We start from the raw sequence: 21,047 nt of genomic DNA, 5'->3' as shown, positions 1-21,047 counted from the left end.
CCCAATTGAAGGAAGGTAATGTTCACTTCGATAAATGTGTTGACATGCGACTCATTGCCCTGCAGTACTAGCATCAAGCACATCAGTACGTAGCATCAACAGGTTAGTGTTCATCACGAACATGGTTTTGCAGTCAGTACAATGTTTACAAATGCGGAGTTGGCAGATGCCCATTTGATGTATGGATTAGCACGGGGCAATCGCCGTGGCGCGGTACGTTTGTATCGAGGCAGATTTCGAGAACGAAGGTGTCCCGACAGGAAGACGTTCGAAGCAATTGATCGGCATCTTAGGGAGCACGGAACATTCCAACCTGTGAATCGCGACTGGGGAAGACCTAGAACGACGAGGACACCTGCAGTGGATGAGGCAATTCTTCGTGCAGTTGACGATAACGCTAATGTCAGCGTCAGAGAAGTTGCTGCTGCACAAGGTAACGTTGACCACATCACTGTATGGAGAGTGCTATTGGAGAACCAGTTGTTTCCGTACCATGTACAGCGTGTGCAGGCACTATCAGCAGCTGGTTGGCCTCCACGGGTACACTTCTGCGAATGGTTCATCCAACAATGTGTCAATCCTCATTTCAGTCTGAATGTTCTCTTTATGGATGAGGCTTCATTCCAACGCGAACAAATTGTAAATTTTCACAATCAACATGTGTGGTGTGGGCTGACGAGAATCCGTACGCAATTGTACAATCACGTCATCAACACAGATTTTCTGTGAACGTTTGGGCAGGCATTGTTTGTAATGTCTTGATTGGGCCCCATGTTCTTCCACCTACGCTCAATGGAGCACGTTATCATGATTTCACACGGGATACTCCTGTGCTGCTAGAACGTGTGCCTTTACAAGTACGACACAACATGAGGTTCATGCACGATGGAGCTACTGCACATTTCAGTCGAAGTGTTCGTACGCTACTCAACAACAGATTCGGTTACCGATGGATTGGTAGAGGCGGACCAATTCCATGGCCTACACGCTCTCCTGACCTCAACCCTCTTGACTTTCGTTTATGGGGGCATTTGAAAGCTCTTGTCTACGCAACCCCGGTGCCAAATGTAGATACTCTTCGTGCTCGTATTGTGGACGGCTGTGATACAATACGCCATTCTCCAGGGCTGCATCAGCGCATCAGGGATTCCATGCGACGGAGGATGGATGCATGTATCCTCGCTAACGGAGGACATTTTGAACATTTCCTGTATCAAAGTGTTTGAAGTCACGCTGGTACGTTCTGTTGCTGTGTGTTTCCATTCCATGATTAATGTGATTTGAAGAGAAGTAATAAAATGCGCGCTAACATGGAAAGTAAGTGTTTCCGTACACATGTCCACATAACATATTTTCTTTCTTTGTGTGTGAGGAATGTTTCCTGAAAGTTTGGCCGTACATTTTTGTATCACCCTGTATAAAATAGAGGATAATCAGACATAAACTCTATACGGTTAGTATTTTTTGTTATATTTTCATGACGTTTGATCATATTACTCTCTTAGGAAAACTCAAGTTTTATGGAACTAATGGTTTGATGAAAAGCTGGTTTGAATCATATTTCATAAACAGGAACTAAAGGCTGTGCTGAATACGGCAGACAATGTCATGTGATGGAAAATTTTATTAACTGGGTAAAAATTACAAAGGGAGTCTCACAGGGTTCAATTTTCGGTCCACTCCTATTCTTTATATACCGGGTGATCAAAAGGTCAGTATAAATTTGAAAACTGTGTAAATCACGCGATAATATAGATAGAGTGGTACAAATTGACACTCATGCTTGGAATGACACGGGGTTTTATTGTTGTTGTGTTGTTGTGGTCTTCAGTCCAGAGACTGGTTTGATGCAGCTCTCCATGCTACTCTATCCTGTGCAAGCTTCTTCATCTCCCAGTATCTACTGCAACCTACATCCTTCTGAATCTGCTTAGTGTATTCATCTCTTGGTCTCCCCCTACGATTTTTACCCTCCACGCTGCCCTCCAATACTGAACTGGTGATCCCTTGATGCCTCAGAACATGTCCTACCAACCGATCCCTTCTTCTGGTCAAGTTGTGCCACAAACTTCTCTTCTCCCCAATCCTATTCAATACTTCCTGATTAGTTATGTGATCTACCCATCTAATCTTCAGCATTCTTCTGTAGCACCACATTTCGAAAGCTTCTATTCTCTTCTTGTCCAAACTATTTACCGTCCATGTTTCACTTCCATACATGGCTACACTCCATACAAATACTTTCAGAAATGACTTCCTGACACTTAAATCTATACTCGATGTTAACAAATTTCTCTTCTTCAGAAACGCTTTCCTTGCCATTGCCAGTCTACATTTTATATCCTCTCTACTTCGACCATCATCAGTTATTTTGCTCCCCAAATAGCAAAACTCCTTTACTACTTTAAGTGTCTCATTTCCTAATCTAATACCCTCAACATCACCTGACTTAATTCGACTACATTCCATTATCCTCGTTTTGCTTTTGTTGATGTTCATCTTATATCCTCCCTTCAAGATACTATCCATTCCGTTCAACTGCTCTTCCAAGTCCTTTGCTGTCTCTGACAGAATCACAATGTCATCGGCGAACCTCAAAGTTTTTATTTCTTCTCCATGGATTTTAATACCTACTCCGAATTTTTCTTTTGTTTCCTTTACTGCTTGCTCAATATACAGATTGAATAGCATCGGGGAGAGGCTACAATCCTGTCTTACTCCCTTCCCAACCACTGCTTCTCTTTCATGCCCCTCGACTCTTATAACTGCCATCTGGTTTCTATACAAATTGTAAATAGCCTTTCGCTCCCTGTATTTTACCCCTGCCACCTTTAGAATTTGAAAGAGAGTATTCCAGTCAACATTGTCAAAATCTTTCTCTAAGTCTACAAATACTAGGAACGTAGGTTTGCCTTTCCTTAATCTTTCTTCTAAGATAAGTCGTAAGGTCAGTATTGCCTCACGTGTTCCAGTATTTCTACGGAATCCAAACTGATCTTCCCCAAGGTCGGCTTCTACTAGTTTTTCCATTCGTCTGTCAAGAATTCGTGTTATTATTTTGCAGCTGTGGCTTATTAAACTGATTGTGCGGTAATTTTCACATCTGTCCACACCTGCTTTCTTTGGGATTGGAAGTATTATATTCTTCTTGAAGTCTGAGGGTATTTCGCCTGTCTCATACATCTTGCTCACCAGATGGTAGAGTTTTGTCAGGACTGGCTCTCCCAAGGCCGTCAGTAGTTCCAATGGAATGTTGTCTACTCCGGGGGCCTTGTTTCGGCTCAGGTCTTTCAGTGCTCTGTCAAACTCTTCACGCAGTATCGTATCTCCCATTTCATCTTCATCTACATCCTCTTCCATTTCCATAATATTGTCCTCAAGTGCATCGCCCTTGTATAGACCCTCTATATACTCCTTCCACCTTTCTGCTTTCCCTTCTTTGCATAGAACTGGGTTTCCATCTGAGCTCTTGATGTTCATACAAGTGGTTCTCTTATCTCCAAAGGTCTCTTTAATTTTCCTGTAGGCAGTATCTATCTTACCCCTAGTGAGATAAGCCTCCACATCCTTACATTTGTCCTCTAGCCATGCCTGCTTAGCCATTTTGCACTTCCTGTCGATCTCATTTTTGAGGCGTTTGTATTCCTTTTTGCCTGCTTCACTTACTGCATTTTTATATTTTCTCCTTTCATCAATTATATTCAATATTTCTTCTGTTACCCAAGGATTTCTACTAGCCCTCTTCTTTTTACCTACTTGATCCTCTGCTGCCTTCACTACTTCATCCCTCAAAGCTACCCATTCTTCTTCTACTGTATTTCTTTCCCCCATTACTGTCAATTGTTCCCTTATGCTCTCCCTGAAACTCTCTACAACCTCTGGTTCTTTCAGTTTATCCAGGTCCCATCTCCTTAAATTCCCACCTTTTTGCAGTTTCTTCAGTTTAAATCTACAGTTCATAACCAATAGATTGTGGTCAGAGTCCACATCTGCCCCTGGAAATGTCTTACAATTTAAAACCTGGTTCCTAAATCTCTGTATTACCATTATATAATCTATCTGATACCTTTTAGTATCTCCAGGGTTCTTCCATGTATACAACCTTCTATCATGATTCTTAAACCAAGTGTTAGCTATGATTAAGTTGTGCCCTGTGCAAAATTCTACCAGGCGGCTTCCTCTTTCATTTCTTAGCCCCAATCCATATTCACCTACTACGTTTCCTTCCCTCCCTTTTCCTACACTCGAATTCCAGTCACCCATGACTATTAAATTTTCGTCCCCCTTCACTATCTGAATAATTTCTTTTATTTCATCATACATTTCTTCAATTCCTTCGCCATCTGCAGAGCTAGTTGGCATATAAACTTGTACTACTGTAGTAGATGTGGGCTTTGTATCTATCTTGGCCACAACAACGCGTTCACTATGCTGTTTGTAGTAGCTTACCCGCATTCCTATTTTCCTATTAATTATTAAACCTACTCCTGCATTACCCCTATTTGACTTTGTGTTTATAACCCTGTAGTCACCTGACCAGAAGTCTTGTTCCTCCTGCCACCGAACTTCACTAATTCCCACTATATCTAACTTTAACCTATCCATTTCCCTTTTTAAATTTTCTAACCTACCTGCCCGATTAAGGGATCTGACATTCCACGCTCCGATCCGTAGAACGCCAGTTTTCTTTCTCCTGATAACGACATCCTCTTGAGTAGTCCCCGCCCGGAGATCTGAATGGGGGACTATTTTACCTCCGGAATATTTTACCCAAGAGGACGCCATCATCATTTAATCATACAGTAAAGCTGCATGCCCTCGGAAAAAATTACGGCCGTAGTTTCCCCTTGCTTTCAGCCGTTCGCAGTACCAGCACAGCAAGGCCGTTTTGGTTATTGTTACAAGGCCAGATCAGTCAATCATCCAGACTGTTGCCCTTGCAACTACTGAAAAGGCTGCTGCCCCTCTTCAGGAACCACACGTTTGTCTGGCCTCTCAACAGATACCCCTCCGTTGTGGTTGTACCTACGGTACGGCTATCTGTGTCGCTGAGGCACACAAGCCTCCCCACCAACGGCAAGGTCCATGGTTCATGGGGGGTTTTATTAGAACCAAAAAATAGAAAAGTTCAAAAAATGTCGGACAGATGGCGCTTTGTCTGATCAGAATAGCAATAATAAGCATAACAAAGTAAGACAAAGCAAAGATGTTGTTCTTTACAGGAAATGCTCAATATGTCTACCACCATTCTTCAGCAATAGCTGTAGCCGAGGAATAATGTTGTGGACAGCACTGTAAAGCATATCCGGAGTTATGGTGAGGCATTGGCGTCGGATGTTGTCTTTCAGCATCCCTAGAGATGTCGGTCGATTACGACACACTTGCGTCTTCAGGTAACCCCAAAGACAATAATCGCACAAACTCAGGCCTGGGGACCTGGGAGGCCAAGCTGAAAGTGGCGGCTGAGCACACGATCATCACCAAAAGACGCGCGCAAGAGATCTTTCACGTGTCTAGCAATATTGGGTGGAGCGCCATCCTGCATAAGTATCGTACGTTCCAGCAGGTGTTTATCAGGATGATACGATTCTGTAACATATCGGCGTACCTCTCACCCGTCACGGTAGCACTGACGTTTTGCTGCTCAGCGGCATCTGTCGGGCATTTTGTGAATTTTTTTTTTTTTTTGTTCTAATAAAACCCCATGTCATTCCAAGCTTGTGTGTCAATTTTTACCTCTCTAGCTACATTATTCCGTGTTTTGAAATTTATATTGACTTTTTGATCACCCGGTACATCTGAATGATCTTGCACTTAACACTCAACAAACAAAATGGTACTTTTTGTAGACGATACTAGTGACGTGTAGAATCCCATTACAGACAAAGCAACAGAAGAGTTGATAAACGATACTTTCCAAAGAATTATTAAGCAATTGTCTGTAAATCGACTCTCCCTAAATTTCGAAAAAAAAGATTACATTCAGTTCCGTACAACAAATACATTTACACCAACAATTCTTGTAGCATATCGTAGCATATCGACAGGTGTCAGTGAATAGGGTAGAATTCTCCAAATTTTTGAGTGTGCATATTGATGAAAACTTGTAAAAAGCATATTACTGAGGTTCTCAAACCTTAAGTTCAGCTACTTTTGCTCCTTGTATAATTGCTAATCTTGGAAAAATAGTTTCAACTTCTTGACATGTTTTGCTTATTTCCAGTTCATAATGGCTAATGGAATAATTTTTTGAGGTATTGATTGCGCAAAAGCGAGCAGTAAGAAAAATACGTGGTATACACCCACAAACGTCATACAGATACCTTTTTAACGAGTTAGCCATTTTAACTGCGCCGTCACGATACATATGTTCTCTAATGAAATGCGTCATAAGTTATTCATCAAAATTTGAGGAGAGCAGTGATGTCCATAGCTACAACACTATCGGGAATAATGTGCTTCATTACCTTTCATTAAAGCTGTCAGTGGATCAGAATGGAGTCCAACATGAAGCAACGAAAATTTTTGATCATTTGCCCTATAACATAAAACGTCTGACAACGAAAGAATTCTATTCCACGGAGGAATTTCTACTGAAAAGCTGGTAAGCGTAGTTGCATGAGTAGGACTAAAAGTAATTGTGTTCATTACTGTTAACACTAATTGTGTATTCATACTCTGTAAGCTGACTTGTTCCACATAATTTCTATAAAAGTATCGTGCAAATGATCTGTGGAACACGTAACTAAGGAACTAATCAACTTGGTAAGTGATAGGAGATAGGCAACAACTGACAAAAACAATTTTTTTACTATCTGTGGAATGTATAATACCCTTCGAAAACTTCGTGGAGGGGGAATAAATGTTCATCAAGAGCAGAGGAGTGGAAAGATCTTCCATCTTGACTCATAGGTGGTGCGAAAAACTGACGAAACGTTCGTGAAGACCGGCGATTGACAGTGGATGAAATGAAATGAAATGATCGCATGGCAGTAGTGGCTTGAAGTTCGCAGTAGGGAAGTTTGGCCGCCAAGTACAAGTCTTATTGAGTGTGACGCCACATTGGGTGATTTGCGCGTCGACAACGGGAATGAAATGATGATGAGGACAGCAGAACACCCAGTCCCTGAGGTGAGAAAATCTCCCACCCCTGCCGGGAATCAAACCTGGGCCCCCGGGCGTGGCATTCATAAGCGCTGACCGTCAGCTACTGGGGCGGACAGTAGCTGAAATTTCTGCGATCTTCCCACACTCACAGAAACGATGGGCTCCCTCATAGAGTGCGCAAGATGGGTCCCAAAACAGCTGAGAAAGCGGCACAAGGAAAATCGTGTCAGCAGCACGAGCGATTGTGTTGAGAGACTTCAATAGAAATATCAGGATTTTCTGAGCTGTGTCGTGACTGGAGATGAAACGTGGCTGGCTCATTACACGCCTGAGGGGTAGAGGCAGTCGGCATAGCAGCGTAATACGAATTTCCCATAAACCAAAAAATTTAAAACAACAATCTCGTGTAATAAAATCATGACGTCAGTGTTCTGGGACCGAAAAGTCATCATTTAGGTCGATTTTCTGCCTCAAGTGGAGATCATCAATGCACAACGCTATAGTGAGACCCTGAAAAAGAAGGAGCGTTCAGAACAAAAAGATGCAATGGTTAATGAGAGGCGTTTGCTTGTTGCACGACGACGCCCGTGTTCCACTAGCTTTCCAGAAAACTGAATCCCAAAAGAATTAAACACGTGAAAAACTGTAGCAAGCTATTCGAACATTTACACTCGCGTCAGTGGACAAACTCTTAGACAAACAAAAACTGCGCTATGTACACATTTGTCGACACATTACTAAAATCATCTGTATCAACAATAAGGTGTAGATTTTGCATAAAGCCAACAACGGTCGGTTCTAATGGCTCTGAGCACTATGGGACTTAACTTCTGAGGTCACCAGTCCCCTAGAACGTAGAACTACTTAAACCTAACTAACCTAAGGACATCACACACATCCATGCCCGAGGCAGGATTCGAACCTGCGACCGTAGCGGTCACGCGGTTCCAGACTGAAGCGCCTAGAACCGCTCGGCCACACCGACCGGCACAACGGTCGGTATCTTGATGTTCTTGAAGAAAAAATGGTTCAAATGGCTCTGAGCACTATTGAACTTAACTACTGTGCTCATCAGTCCCCTAGAACTTAGAACTACTTAAACCTAACTAACCTAAGGACATCACACACATCCATGCCCGAGGCAGGATTCGAATCTGCGACCGCAGCAGTCGCGCGGTTCCGGACTGCGCGCCTAGAACCGCTAGACCACCGCGGCCGGCGTTCTTGAGGAGCTGGAGATCCGTGTACTGATAAAAGGAAGGGGCCTGACAGGGTCTTAATGAACAATAACGTATTTCCTGGCAACGCTTATTTTAATATCTACGATGGCTTTCCCGATAAACACACAATGCCTTATGTGCTTCCTCGTCCCGTTGGCATGGACGTGTTTATCCCGTCGCCTCTAGATGGACCGTGGATGGCGAAGACTGCGGCATGAGGCGTGCATAAACGTACTGGCTCGCTCATCTTTCATCTTACTGTGGCATGTGGTGAACCATAGTATGCACTCTGATGATTTCCCCAAACTACTCTCTTGCAACTCTTTCGTAGTGTAGTAATGTTGTCTGCTAAATGTTATATGCCTCTGTGTAACCAGATTATTTGTAACATTTTTTATCCTGATTGAGATTTGAGACCTCATTATCTTTCATATTTTTCAGCGAACTCCAGTGCTTCAAGTTGTATTTTAACAGAAGGAAAACTCAAATATCGCAAATCAGCTGTTTTTAGTGTTGCCTCTCTGCCTTAAGAAATGTAGGTGTTCATAAATTAGTTACACGAAAGTAAGCTTTAAGCGTGAAAACGGTAAATAACCAACAAAAAAGGGTTGGTACTGCACTGACTGTAGAGTAGATCCACGTCTTATACGCCGTAACACCGTTAGTTCCCGAAGTCCCGCTAGGTGGCATGTACGAATGAGTTCTTCTAGAGGGCCTGTATAGGGAGAGAGTGGCCATAGGTGAAGTGGTCCGTGATTGGTTGATTAGCTTTGGCAGAAAAATGGCGCAAACGTCTCTCGCTCTTCCTATGTTCGCGTGCTTTTGTTGAATTGAAGTTCAAAGGACTTTTGGAAACGATTAAAAGGTATTTGAATTATTGAGAGACTTGTTATGCGTTGAGCATGCCTGTTCGATTTAGTTGTACATTGTTTTTAGTACGTAATTAGAGTTTGCGATCTTAAATACGAGTTGAAATAATGAAGCGTTTTGTGATGAAGTCGGTAGGCCTACATGTTTGAAGTAAACACGTTAGTAATTGTACAGTATTGTTTTTGACATTTGTAATTCGTTCTGCAGACGTTCGTAAACAATTCCAGGTTGTGCTGCATTTGGTTGTTCCAATAGAGGCGAAGTTGGATTTCGCATGTTTAAGCATTTGCACGCAATGAAGAAAGACGAAAGCAGTGGGCAGTCGCAGTCAACAGGGCTGCCAGAAATCAGACAGGAGTCTTGTGGAAACCAACCAAGTACTCTTATCTATGCGAAGTAAGTCGTTTTTGCTTCTTACTACATATAAAACAACTTGCAATATACATAGTTAAATTTGAAAACAGACCTTAAATTGGCTGTGTGAAAATTATTATAACACATGATAAACAAAGGCATTTAACGAATGATTTCGCCATGTTGTCTTGTGCTTTTGATTCGGTGAGTGTGTAGTCCACTACTACACTACTGGCCATTCAAAAGTCCCGCCTGCAGTTTGGAAGACAAATGACCGCCGTATCGTCCGGTTGGCCACTCTCTCCCTATACAGGCTCTCTAAGTTATTCCAACAGCTATCATGGAATCGTATAATGGTGCAGAGTGTGTACAGTTTTGTTCGTGGTGCCATGAGCCCACATCCGCTACTGCAGTTCAGGGACAGTTCAAAACTAAATATCGCAAGCCAACATCTCAAATAAAGACTCTTATTAAGTGGTACAATCGTTTCATCGAAACTCTGTGTGTATCACGTGGGACACCCGGTCAGGGTCGGCCAGTAGTGTCTGAGGCGGCAGTTGAACAAGTTCGCCAGCCTTACATTCGGGTAAAGCAACCAGATGTGCCATCTTAGAGTTCAATATGTCCAGTGTTACAGTGTGGAAGGTATCACGGATACACCTGTCATTCAAACCCTATAAACTGGGACTGTTGCAAACTTTAAGAGAAAGTGACAAAGAAAAACGAGCTGATTTATTTGTATAAACGTTCAACAAAATGGAGAAAGAAGATGAGTATTTTTAATAAAACTGCGTTCATTGACGAAGCAACGTTTCATACCTGCGGTAACGTGAATCAGCATAATGTTCGGATATGGGGTGTACAGAAACAACGTCACGTACTCTTTCAAGATAAATGTGTTCTGCGCTGAACCTGTAACAAGATTTACCGCCTTTGAGCTATAACAGGCATTCGTACCTGCACGTGCCCGAACATTATCTAATGCCTCAATGACGACAGGATAGGGGCACAGAACATATTGTCCAGCAAGATGGCGCGACATTACATTATCACCATGAAGTTGTCACCTAACTCTGCAGGAACGTTCCAACTTGCTTACGACTTGGTGATACCGTATCCTGACCATGACGATGACCTGATTTAAACCCAATGGACTTCTGTGTACGCCAGCCGGAGTGGCCGTGCGGTTCTAGGCGCTACAGTCTGGAGCCGAGCGACCGCTACGGTCGCAGGTTCGAATCCTGCCTCGGGCATGGGTGTGTGTGATGTCCTTAGGTTAGTTAGATTTAATTAGTTCTAAGTTCTAGGCGACTGGTGACATCAGCAGTTAAGCCGCAGATCGTTCAGAGCCTTCTGTGTACGGAGTTATGGTAAAGACGTAGTGTTTGTTCCTCCGCTTCCAGGAAACGTCGACGAGCTGCGACAATGGGTAACACAAGCAGTTACCACAGTCACCGCCACACAAGACTTGCTTAGTAGGACTTAACAGGAAATTGGCTAAAGACGAGACACTTTTCGTGTTACAAAAAGTAGCCAAACTGAATAATTGTAAACAAAACTTGAAGATAAACTGATTGCAGTGATGTACCAAAGATTTCTGTAACATATTTATCCTTTTCACAACTAAAGGTTACTTATACAGTGGGGTCAGAAAATGTCTGAAACGCTTGTAGGGATGTTGCAGGGCAGGTTGTACTGAGATATGAATGTTACAAAAAAAATTCGATACCTTGCGCCGTTTCCGAGTTATTTAGCATTGAAGTCAGCCAATCAGATCGTCGCGCGCGTAAATTCAAGTTTCAGCTAACGAGACAAAGCACTCGTTGGGCAACGCCGCCCCTGGCAGGCCGCTTGAGTGTGAGCGCGCGACGCCCCGATTGGCTAACTTCAATGCTAAATAACTCGGAAACGGCGCAAGGTATCGAATTTCTTTCTTAACATTTATGCCTCAGTACAGCCTGCCCTGTAACATCCCTACAAGCATTTCACACATATTCTGTCCACCCTGTATATAACTAATTTATAAAAGCCCCGTAAACAAACAAACACACACAAATGTACAGTGTACAGTTTTTGCTGTTCGTACATTCCTAATTTTAACTTTGTCTTTAACTCATCATATGTACTGAAATTTATTACTGTTATATCCTAGCCAGTAATGCCAACTGAGCCCGCTGCCAAAAGGTTGGCAGCATCAAAGTCCGGACGCCGTCCGCATAAGCAGCGCCAGCGATACAGGAAATCGCCGCAAGTCTGCGCGCGCCACCGCTGGCTTCTGGCTTCTTAAGCGCTGGAGTCGCGAGCGCTAGGACAGTTCTGTATTCGCCGCTGAGTGGTATACTCGCCACCGATTTGTGTACTTGCTAGTCAGTTGTGTCTTCATCGCAGCAGAGTTGTTGTTTGTCGTCAGCCGACGCTGACCTAGCGCTCCGACTCGATCTAGACAGATTTCTGTAGACACGGAGTTCACTACTGTGTTTCTGTATCTTCGTTAATAAAGATAAGTACCGACTTTTATTTAATCAGAGTGTTTGGGTTTTCATCTGTCTGTTCACTGTTCCAGCGGACCGGTCGGCCCGCTATTAAAAGTGTGGCGGTGACTTCGTAAGCCATTTCTACAGCGAAGTGTTTGTCGCTACGAACGCCGCCACAAAAATTACGTTAATTTATAAGTAATAACAGTCCTCTTTAGTTTATGACAGAAGAATCTTCTTCACAGTGTCAGTCACTGGAATGAGAGTGCTTGGTTGTGGCCATGTCACGAGGGTGTCTACGTAGCTTTCCCCATTGTAACCTCTTTACTTTCTTAGTACTTTTATGTAACACAACAGGAAACCACTGACAGAGAAGGACAGGCTGATGGAACATGTGTTACGATATTAGGGAGTAGGGGCTAGAGGGAACTTAGGGAATAAAAATAATAGAGGGAGACAGAGATTATAATGCGTTCGTTTATCGCGAATTTCCCGCCCAGAGCAAAGTTTCAGCTGACTGGAGAAAACCGCAGATGACACCTATATACAAGAAACGTAGGAGAACGGACACGCGTAATCACAGACACGTATCCTTAACATCGGTTTAATGCAGAATTCTTGAGTATATTCTGGGGTTCAAATACAATAAATTTCCTTGAGATTGAGCTTTGGGCCGAGAATCAGGACCGATTTAGAAAGCATCACTCGTCTGGAAATCGGCGTGCTCTTTTCAGGCTCAGTATGCTGGGAATCATGGATGAGGGTAGACTCTATATTGCTAGATTTCTGGAAATCATCCTACACTCGGCTCTACTGCACACTGTTGACTTAGACCGAGCGTAAGGAATAGCTTCCCAGATATGTAGGTTGCTGGAAGACTTCTGAAGTAATGCTGAACCCGCTACGATGCCCTAGACGGCGACTCTTCATCAGAGACAATGGGATCGTCAGGAATATCAAGGGAAGTGGGACAGTATCTCTATTCTTCGATAAATACATAAACGATTTGACGGACAGGGTTTTATTTATCTATTTATTCGTATGGCTCGCAAGCCGTGTAAACATTCCAATATGTAGCATTAGTATATGTATATAACAAGAACAGAGAAAAACAAAGCTACATATAAAACTACCTAATGTCAATATCCAAGTTCCTAATCCATATAAGAGCCGTATCACCAGGTTTCATGAGGTCGCTCCAATTTCCCTGGTAGGAATGCAAGAGGCATTCATCTCTAATGTGCTTGACTGTCTGGTTCGGAGACTCCGTAGCACCCCATTTGTAATGAGAGTCTCCGCATCGTCCATGCACAGTGCGAGCTCTGTTCAGAAAAAATTGTGTGTGAAATCTTATAGAACTGCTAAGGTCATCAGTCCCTAAGCTTACACACTACTTTACTTATCCTAAGGACAGACACACACATTCCTGCCCGAGGGAGGACTCGAACCTCCGCCGGGATCAGCCGCAGAGCTCTGTTCAGCTTGACCCACAATTTCCTGTCGAGTTCTGTGTCAGCAGCATCACAGCTATACTTTCCGAACCACTCACGCTCTTCAGGATTTCCAGGAAGTTAACAGGTCTCGTCCCACAGGTGTCTCACCGCGACAGGATAGGGTAGGATGAGCAACGTTCTACAGCTGTTTGCTGATGAGACTGTAGTGCACTGGAAAGTGTTGTCATTGAGCGATTGTTGGATAGAGGATAATTTGACAGAATATCTGTGTGTTGAATGGCACCTTGCTCTGAATGTACAAAAAGTGTAAGGTAAAGCCGATGAGTAGGAAAAAATCCCATAATCATATACAGAATTAGTGGTGTTCTGCTTGGTACAGATACGTCCATTAAATATCTGGGCCGGCCGGAGTGGCCGACCGGTTCTAGGCGCTACAGTCTGGAACCGCGCGATCGCTACGTTCACTGCTTCGATTCCTGCCTCGGGCATGGATGTGTGTGATTTCCTTAGGTTAATTACTTCTAAGTTATAGGGGACTGATGACCTCCCATAGTGCTCAGAGTCATTTGAACCATTTTTGAAATATCTGGGCGTAATGCTGCAAAGCGAAATGAGATGGAACAAGCACCTAAGGTCGATAGCAGGGAAAGTTAATGGTCGACTTCAGCTTATTCAAAGACTTCCAGAAAACTGTAGCACACCTCATTCATAATGGAGGCCGCGTATAGAACATTAGTGCGACTGTGTCTTCAGTACACCTCGGTTGTTTGGGTTCCCCTCAGCTTTCATTAAACGAAGACGTTGACGCAATTCAGAGACTTGCTGCTAGATTTGTTACCAGTATGATGGATCAGCATGCTAGTATTACTGAGATACTTCGTGAACTCAAGCGGGAAACCATGGAAGGAAGATGTTTATTTTTTTCCGCAAAATAGTGCTGAGAAAATTTGAGAACCGGCGTTTGCAGATGATTACAGAAACCTTCTACTGCCGCCAACGTTCGTTTCACGTAAGAACTGCGAGGTCATGATAAGGGAAGTCAGTGCTCGTACGGAAGCGCGCAAACTATCGTCGCTCCATTTCTGATTGGAACAGGAAAACAGACGACTGATAGTGGACCAACGTACTCCCGCCATGCACCATATGGTGGATCTCTGCAAATGTATTATTGTGCGGTTCGGCCCACAGAGGACACCCCTCCCCCCCTGCCCCTCCCCGGCCCCCTGGAAAGCTTTCATACCAGACGAGTGTAACCCCAAATGTTTGCGTAGTAATGATGGTGTACGCGTACGTGGAGACAGTCGCCGACATAGTGTAACTGAGGCGGAATAAGGGGAACCACCCAGCATTCGCCGAGGCAGATGGAAAACCGCCTTGAAAACCATCCACACGCTGGCCGGCACACCGGACCTCGACACTAAACCGCTCGGGAAGCAGCGCGTTAGACCGCGCGACTAGCCCGGTGGGAGGGTGGACAATGGTAGAATTCTTTATTTTTTTCTTTTCTTTTTATTGAGCCAAAATTTTTCGTTAACTTAAAATGTTCGTTAGAGAATTTACTTTTAAAAGTCAATCATATTACATTTACTATAAATGTTAAAATACGTTACACACTGTGTTTACTGCAGGGGGTCTGGCGAATCCGAGTGCTCGAATGTAGCCGTTGCAATACTGTAATGGCTACCACTGGAATAGTGGTCCTGTTAGTTTCGGATAGTTTCATAGAGGGCGTTACTATGAACTAAAATACTATTGTGAACAACATTTCTCTTCTTAACAGTATTCGTTTATGTCAAACAGTCTGAAAGCAATTGCTTCTCTTACGTCTGATTACCTTTCGATTGCTTTTTATACGAAGTAAATGACAAAAGTATTCATACGGACAGAAAAGGTTTGAAAAGTAATCCCAGTCGTGCAGAAAACGCTTCGATCGGCAAGCGGAAACCAGTTAATCGATATAATTCCGTTAAAACGAGAGTGTCAGCATCGACGAAAAAAAGGTAAAGTGCTTTCATTGCCGATTGAAGGTCTCTTCAATTTCAGTATTAGAGAACAAAGGTTGGAATATTAAATGCAAGTTTTTTCAAAAACAATATTTTTGAATTTTGCCCGAGCTATCACTCATGAAATATACATGCGCTTACACTATACGTTTTTGTAGCTCGCGAGTTTGTGTTTTTTGTACTGTAGTACATAGAACTTTTGCGATATATTTTAATTTCGATTTTTGTTGTACGGTTTTATAACAAGTTTTTGGAGGAAAAAAACTGACTTTTATTTCACAGTGTCACCATATTGTTGAAAACTACTTTTCTAAATATCCATACGTACTACATTAGACAATGTCATTAGATTCAACGCAACTTTTGACATTTTTTCCCGAGATGAAAACTGCGGCGCTCGGAGATCCCTCCAACTGCCCTCGTACTCTGCGGAGGCCTTCCGTCGACGTAGTGTAGTGTCCTTTGGGTGAAATATTTTTATTTATATACGAGTGTAATACAGTCTTAAGAGCGTACTATAATGTTTTAAAGTTAATTGTGTAATTGTTCTGCTATTTTATTGAAAAAAATCATTGACATCAGTTCAAAAGCAGAGCATACCCTGGCCTACCCCTTTAAATATATGGGTACGCTCTTAACCACTACTCACAAACTGGGCCTTCCAGCATTAAGTATGAATATGTCTACGATTTTTTCAATATTATATATTGTTTCATAGGAGGTATTGTTGACAGTGTAACGCCTTTATATTTTTATGCTGTCCCACTCCATCTTTCTTTTCCCAAATTGTATCTGACACTGATCTGCTAGACAAATCGAAACCGGTCATCACTACGAACAAAAAATAGTTGATGTTTCCCATTAATGATATGGACTGTGTGGTATCCACGTTTAGAATGTTACCATACAAAAAATCGTTGTTAAAATAGGTACCTTTCATTTCACTGTAAAACTGTGTTGATTGCGGTAAACGGCAAGCTTCTTCGCAGCGATGACGATTGGAGAAGGGGCGAGGGGGCAAATTCCAAGTTTTCCACGGATGTCAGATACCCTAGCTACGCCGCTGGACAAAATACTTGCAACTGAAGAAGTTGTGTCGGCAGATTAGCCAACACAACGCACACTAATTGAGAGAGGAGGCCGAAATGCACGCGTCAGCTCACGCAGGCTGGCGTTAGGTCTGAAACAGGATACGTAATGAATGCTATAAAGAAAAGTACGTAGCTGCTGGAATACTTAACTTTAATCCATCATTTGTATACAGCGTTCTTGATGATACAAGTGAGACTCTCTATAGAAATGGTTAATGGCGCCTTGCTAGGTCGTAGCCATGGACTTAGCTGAAGGCTATTCTAACAATTTCTTCGCAAATGAGAGAAAGGCTTCGTCTTTGTAGTCGCTAGCAAAGTCATCCGTACAACTAGGGCGAGTGCTAGTAAGTCTCTCAAGACCTGCCGTGTGGTGGCGCTCGGTCTGCGATCACTGACAGTGGCGACACGCGCGCCCGACATGTACTAATGGACCGTGGCCGATTTAAAGCTACCACCTAGCAAGTGTGGTGTCTGGCGGTGACACCACAGAAGATGTAACAAAAGTGTCTGAAAGTGTATCTGCCATGTAGCTGGCCGGTAGACTGCTGATCGAAAAGGAATATCGGCTACGTGCGGGTAGTATTCTCGCTCGTAGGTTCCGTACCGTACAGACTTAATTATGCATACAGACAGTTCATCCATACAGGCGATCTCGACTATTTTTCCTTGTTACTGACATTGAGACGGGCAAGATATATGTCCTGGGAATTGAAAGACTTTCGAAAATATTTTGATTTTGAATTTGAAATGGGATAACAAATGAGGAAAGAAGTATTTATTTCTGTGATATAATTGCAAATTAACAATTTTCTTATTTATTCCTCTACTCGTACTCTGAAACCCTGCTTCTCGCTAAATTTCATGATCCTAGGCCAACAGGAAACACCCATAGTCTGAGTCTGAGGGTACCATAATACGCCACATAAATGGCCATGTCTTTTGATAGCATTGATTTGGAAGCTAACGTTTAGTACACAGCCAACAGACCGTAGACCTTACTGTAAGACGTAAATGTCAACATGATTCGTCTACCTTTTGCTGTGAAACAGGGGTCTTAACTCACGAAAGGACAACAGATAGTCGAATAAGAAAAGAACAAAAATTTCTCGTCTGATACAATTACAGATCAACAATTTTCGAGTTTTTTTTTCTTTTCGTTTCATTGTAGACCTTGCATGTTACCGAATGTCATGATCCTTGATCAGCAGGAGGTAGCCTATAGGTTTTCATGAGTGAGTTCTCGAGTGTAAAAATTTGTGGCCTGAAATGGCCGTATCTTTTGAGTGCATTTTCTCATAAGCTACAATTTTTTTACACCGCGAAAGTAACGTAGATCGTAGTATGAGATAAATTTCAACATGATACATCTACCTGTCCTGGAGAAAAAGGTTTCCGACGGTTAGAGAGATAGACAGACGTACAACAAAGTCATCCTATGACGGTTCCGGTTTTACTCATTGACATACGGAACACTAAAAATGGAGTAATCCAGCCTTTATGATTGGTTTCGGGCGTTTACAAACGTTTCTCAAACACGGACACATACACACACACACACACACACACACACACACACACACACACACATATACGTACAGGGTGAGTCACCTAACGTTACCGCTGGATATATTTCGTAAACCACATCAAATACTGACGAATCGATTCCACAGACCGAACGTGAGGAGAGGGACTAGTGTAACTGTTTAACACAAACCATTAAAAATGCACGGAAGTATGTTTTTTAAAACAAACCTACGTTTTTTTAAATAGAACCACGTTAGTTTTGTTAGCACATCTCAACATATAAACAAATACGTAATCAGTGCCGTTTGTTGCATTGTAAAATGTTAATTACATCCGGAGATATTGTAACCTAAAGTTGACGCTTGAAACCTCCGACGTTCAGTTGCGTGTTGTAACAAACAGCTGCAACATACATCGCGTTTCTACAGAATGATCTGCCAACGTTGCTCGAAAATGTCCCACTGGAAACGCGTCGACGTATGTGGCATCAGCATGATGGTGCACCTGCACATTCCGCAATTAAAACTAGGCTGACCCTTGACAGGATGTTTGACGGGCGTTTCACAGGACGTGGGAGACGCATAAATTGGCCAGCCCGTTCTCCTGATCTTACACCTCTGGACTTCTTTCTGTGGGGTACGTTAAAGGAGAATGTGTACCGTGATGCGCCTACAACCCCAGAGGGTATGAAACAACGTATTGTGGCAGCCCGCGGCGACATTACACCAGATGTACTGCGGCGTGTACGACATTCATTACGCCAGAGATTGCAATTGTGTGCAGCAAATGATGGCCACCACATTGGCCTGACATGTCGGGACACACTCTATTCCACTCCGTAATTGAAAACGGAAACCACGTGTGTACGTGTACCTCACCCCTCATGGTAATGTACATGTGCGTCAGTGGAAAAGACCAATAAAAAGGTGTTAGCATGTGGACGTAATGTGCTGTTCGAGTCTCTTCTGTACCTAAATTCCATCACCGTTCCCTTTGGATCCCTACGCAATGCGGTGCTCTCTGATACACACGATAGAACAGCGGAGGAGTGGTACTTAAGTGTCAACTTTAGGTTACAATATCTCCGGATGTAACCAACATTTTACAATGCAACAAACGGCACTGACTACGTACTTGTTTATATGTTCAGATGTGCCAACAAAACTAACGGGGTTCCATTTAAAAAAACGTAGGTTTGTGTTAAAAAACATACTTCCGTGCATTTTTTATGGTTTGTATTAACCATTTACACTAGCCCCTCTCCTCACGTTCGGTCTGTGGAATCGGTTCGTCAGTATTTGATGTGGTTTACGAAATATATCCAGCGGTAATGTTAGGTGACTCACCCTGTATATATATATATATATATATATATATATATATATATATATATATATATATATATATATATCTCGAAAACAGTGGTGCTGAATGGCGTTGGGTAGTACCCCTTATAGGAGCGAGTATGTGTGTGTGTGTGTGTGTGTGTGTGTGTGTGCGTGTGTGTGTGTGTTTTTGTGTGCGTCTGCATTCGTGACCCTTGTGAGGTCGTCAGGAGGTAACGGCAGGGCCCCTTAACCTAAAGGTCAGCCTCCACACGGGCTCTTGAGCCATGTCTGGCGGCGTGTTCTGCTGTGTTGTGTGCCTTGCGTCTGACATACTGCACGTCCAGATTAATTTGTAACACGAGAAGACGGCACGTTCTGCTATCCCTTCTGGCCGAGGAAGAAAATTACACCGCTAGCTTTTCGTGATGGGTCACTCAGCTCCATCCAAACTAACGGCGTACCGGCCTACAAGCTTAGAGGAAATACAAATTATTCCAAGACCCAGATACGTCCTCACAAGAGGTAGTCGCAACGACTGAACCTGTCCATTCTTCAAATAATTCAACTTCCGCTTATAAAAAACGTCATATCTGCCGAATTATGTGTGGTGATATAATTTTGTCGGTACCCTCGACTAGAGTTAGTAATGCAGAAGTAATAAATTAAAACGTCGCACTTGATGCTTAAATTTTACCGCAAAAAAATGGTTCAAATGGCTCTGAGCACTATGGGACTTAACATCTATGGTCATCAGTCCCCTAGAACTTAGAACTACTTAAACCTAACTAACCTAACGACAGCACACAACACCCAGTCATCAGGAGGCAGAGAAAATCCCTGACCCCGCCGGGAATCGAACCCGGGAACCCGGGCGTGGGAAGCGAGAACGCTACCGCACGACCACGAGCTGCGGACTCTTTTACTGCAAGAACGGCGAAAATGTAGTAAACGGTGAATGTTTTTGCTTTCAATATTTTGTGGGCCGTGTCAGTGAGAAAGAAGTATAGAAAAGATTTGAAATTACGCGTAAACTTTGTTGGCTGTCGCTAAATCCTCTCGTTCTCAAATACTGGATGAATATGAAACTTCCTGGCAGATTAAAACTGTGTGTAGGAGCGACACTCGAACTCGGGACCTTTGCCTTTCGCGGGCAAGTACCAACTGAGTTACCCAAGCATGACTTACGCCCCGTCCTCACAGCTTCAATTCCGCCAGTACCTCGCCTCCTACTGGATGAATACAGTGTGGGTAATCAGCGCGCAGTCACTTCGCTACTTCGCGATACAGTGTGTTTATGGATAATATGTAGCTACTCGCCGGTCGGTATGGCCGAGCGGTTCTAGGCGCTACTGTCTGGAACCAAGCGACCGCTACGGTCGCAGGTTCGAATCCTGCCTCGGGCATGGATGTGAGTTATGTCCTTAGGTTAGTAAGGTTTAAGTAGTTCTATGTTCTAGGGACTGATGAGCTCAGATGGTAAGTCCCATAGTGCTCAGAGCCATTTGAACCATTTTTGTAGCTACTCACAGAGGTCCACTGTAGGCTGCATAGCAATGGAGCTTCGTAGGTATTTTAATGCGTTAACCAATTTGTTGTTGTTGTTGTTGTTGTGGTGGTGGACT

The sequence above is a fragment of the Schistocerca cancellata genome, chromosome 10 (genome assembly GCF_023864275.1).
Source record: "Schistocerca cancellata isolate TAMUIC-IGC-003103 chromosome 10, iqSchCanc2.1, whole genome shotgun sequence".
In the NCBI taxonomy this organism is placed as follows: domain Eukaryota; kingdom Metazoa; phylum Arthropoda; class Insecta; order Orthoptera; family Acrididae; genus Schistocerca; species Schistocerca cancellata.
The sequence above is the reverse complement of the archived record's forward strand: the minus strand, read 5'-3'. Positions refer to the sequence as shown.